Here is a 4,064-nt window from a genome sequence, read left to right on the forward strand (position 1 = left end):
ACTCATCATTAACAATAAAAACCAAGGTTTTACTAGATCTGTTAACAGAAAACGTTGGTGAGTTTCTTTTAAAACAGATAAAAATCCCAAATCCATATTCTATACCACAGTACTCTATTAGCTATTCAAAAATACAAGTTTGGCTCATAAAACCCATAAAAAACTCAGTTCTTGACGTGAAAACAAAAGGGGTGGGGGTTGGGCGAGAAATTACTCGCCTTGGGTGTTGACAACTGCTCTGGAGATGATCCTCCTGCTCAGATCCGCGGAAGATCCCCTGGAACTCTTCCAAACTCCCCAAATCACCAGGTGCAGCTAGGGTTTTGAGAAGGGAGAGAAAGGGGGCTAGGGTTTTACGTTTCAAAACTGAGGGAGTCTCTCTCTGGGTCGTTAGCTTATAAACCCATTCACAAACCCGACCCGAACCCAATAGACCCGAAACAGAACAGCAAAGAAAAACAACCTGGAAAAACTCTCTGCTCGCTGATCGGTCGACCGCACCGGTCGACCGCCACGGTCGACCGCGCCGGTCGACCGCTCAGCATAAAAATGCCTTCTGATAGGTATTTCACATGATGATCTTATATACTCGATTTCTTTCACTTATATACACCTGATGGGTTCCCAAACACTGATAAACATATATATCTCCTATATATGTGGTTATTCATCACAAAAGAAAGGTTTATTACTATTTATTCACACAATTTCATTATAAAATTTCGGGGTTTTACATCTTGCACCGTTGTCGGTTGTTTCTGCTGAGTCGACCCATGAATTCATGAGTCGACCCATGCATGATGAGTCGACTCATGAATTTTATGAGTCGACCCATAAGTTGATTTTTAGCCTGTAACGGCTACTTATGATTCGACTCATGAAAAGTACGAGTCGACTCATAACACTGTAACGGGTATATTTCCAGACTTTATTGTTTTTGGGTTTTTGGTCTTTTTGCCTTGTTTTCTCTTGCCTTTGGGGTTCCTATAAATACCCCCACATATCCTCAGTTCAAACGATCCCAGAAATGTTTTAACAAAGTTTTAACAATGGTTTAAGTATTTTTTAAGTTTGTTTAAGAAGCTTTTAAGCAATTGGAAGTTTGAGTTTGTGAAATCAATTTCATAAGAGCTTGAGGAGATCATCTATTGGTGTTTGGGCATCCAATTATTCTCCCTCTACCTCTTGATCTATTGAGAAGTTTTCTAAACTCAACCTAGCTTTATATTTTATATTGTTTGATTTTTATTTTATTAAGCTAGTGTTCATATTGAGTTTAGTTAATTTTGTTTTCTCTTTGTTTACACACACACAACCATTGAGTTTATTGTATTTACATTCATAGTAAAATTAGGTTGTGGGATTGTGTAACTTAGAGAGTGGGATTATAATTCGTTCTCATCCATTGTAGAGAACAAACACTTTGTATTGTGCTTATTGTGAGATTCACTTTGTAATACACTTGTATACCGAGAGAAGTGTGTGGCGAGAGTCGGGGATCGTCCCAAGAGGAGTGGTGTCGGTTGACGAACCTAGGTAGAGGTTGTATCCGAGCACTTGAGGGAGACACGTCTAGTCCAACACTTGAGAGGGTGTAGAGTGGGATTGCAAGAGTGTTGAGTTGTAGAGTTTTCGGTTAGCTAGAAAATCGAGTGTATAGAGAAGTTTCGGCTTACAAACCATGTTGTGATAGTGGATTTCTCCCCGGGAGTGGGGAGCGGAGACGTAGGACGAAAGGTCTGAACTCCGTGATCATATTGTGTGTTTGTATTGTTTACCCTTGTGTTAGTTTATATATCATTGCATATATTTCACATATACCTATTTGCTAGGATATATCTCATTGTTCATATTGCATATTCTTGCTCATAATTAGTTATTATATCTATCTTGTAAGAATAGTTCTTTAATAAGTTTTAATTGGTATAAAATCGGATTAGATTAGTATAAGACCCTAATCATCCCCCTTTAGGGTCTAACACGGGTCGGCCCGGCAAACAGGGCCCGGGTCGGGCAAAACGCGTGGCTCTGACCCGGGCCCGGGCCTGAGCGGGTCAGGCACCGGGTCGGGCCAGTCATTTTCTTTTTTTTTTTGTTAAAAAAATTTCAAGAGTAAATAACAAAAAATTAAGCAAAATTTTGATAAAAATCAATCATATTATTAATCACTTGTAATTATATAATTTACAAATACAAAAATCATAAAAATTAAATTGATAAAAATAAATTCTTTATTAATAATCAGTTAATCACTAACAATTACAAATTTATTTTAGAATTTATCGCATCACAATAGATGAATACATCCCAACTAGGTTGGCACCTATTCATCTATATCACTATCATTTGCAACTCTTTCTAAAATAATTTATCATAAATTTTCAGCTAAGAAATAAAAATTACAAACTAATGAATAATTTCTACTCCTTATCTTTATCTCCTATTCAAACTCTTCAAGTTTATCTTCAATACTAGCCATCTAATCGATGTCTTGCGTTCTCTTCTTGTACCTCCATCAATCTTGTAGACACATTACCGCTTGTACGGTAGATGAATCTAACGATGTCCTGTGGTCGTCGATCAAACGTCCTACTGTGCTGAAGGTGGATTTTGAAACTATCATGGAAACTTGCACTGTTAGTAAGTTTCGAGCCATTATGGAAAATATAGGATATGAAACTGTTCAATATACTCACCACCATTGCAAAATATCGAAACTATTATCTTGACTTTTAACTAAATATGCAACTAAATATTATTCAATTTTAGAAACTTTCATTGATGATCTATATCCAGATTCAGATCCACCAGTTACCTGAGCTATCAATAATTCCCTATCAAAACTCTTACATTTGCCCCGACTAAACTCGTAGAAGCAGAAGCTGTAGGCTGATGTGTACTTACACCATAGCTAGCTGCATACTCATCATATAATCTTTGAAAATAAGTTCTAATAGTATTATCATGAGTAATAGCAGTAATAGTTTGACCATCATCTGTGTTTATTATCATGTTACCATATAAAGAATTTAACAAATTTCGAAGGCCAACATCCTTCAAACATGGATCAATAAAAATCCTCAAACCAAAAATAATAGGAATATGCCTAAAATGCTTATTAAATTTACTTTCCATTTGAAAAATCATATTTTCAAAATAATTATCCATACAATAATTATTAAAAAATTTTGAATATTTAAAACTTGTAAATCAGCTTGAATAATAATTGGATAATAACAACCAGATAATAACATAGTAGCATTATAAAAAACTTATAACATCTCTTTTATACTATATATAACTAACCATTCGTCCTTAGTTATTCCATACATATTACCAGAGCTAGAACTAGAAGTATAAAAAGCAATAAAATTATTTATAATTTTTTATACTCTATTGCTACATTTAACATTGTATAGGTAAAATTCCACCTATGGGCAACATCTTTTGGAATTAATCTGGGTTTAAAATTTTTTCTTCTACACAATTGGTTCCGTCTTTTAAGTCTTTGTTTAGAAGCATTATGAGCATAAGCTATTGTCCTAACATTTTCTATCATGGATTTAATTTCACCAAATGCACTTTGAACAATTAAATTTAAAATATGATACATACATCTAATATGAAAAATATCACCATGACATGGCAATAGCAAAGATGATTTGATATGATCAACAGCTACATTACTATTACTTGCATTATCTAGTGAAAGAGAAAATATTTTTTCTGAAATTTCTAATTTTGTAAGTTCTTCTATTATTAAATTTGCAATATCAATACCGCTATGTGAATCTTCAAATGCAATAAAAGAAATAATTCGTTTAAACATTTGCCAATTATCATCAATCTAGTGCGCTATGATACATAAATAACCAGTTTGTGCTCTATATGTCTAAATATCAGAAATTAAAAAAATTACAGTTTAAATTTTAAAAATAAAAAATTACTTTTGATTATTCATCGTGATAATATTTTAAAATATCACGTTGATAAGATTGACGAGAAAATTCGACCGGACACCGGGCCACACCCGGGCATTGGGCCCAGATGGACTGGCCTAGTCT

Source organism: Asparagus officinalis, chromosome 8 (genome assembly GCF_001876935.1).
Source record: "Asparagus officinalis chromosome 8, Aspof.V1, whole genome shotgun sequence".
Lineage (NCBI taxonomy): Eukaryota > Viridiplantae > Streptophyta > Magnoliopsida > Asparagales > Asparagaceae > Asparagus > Asparagus officinalis.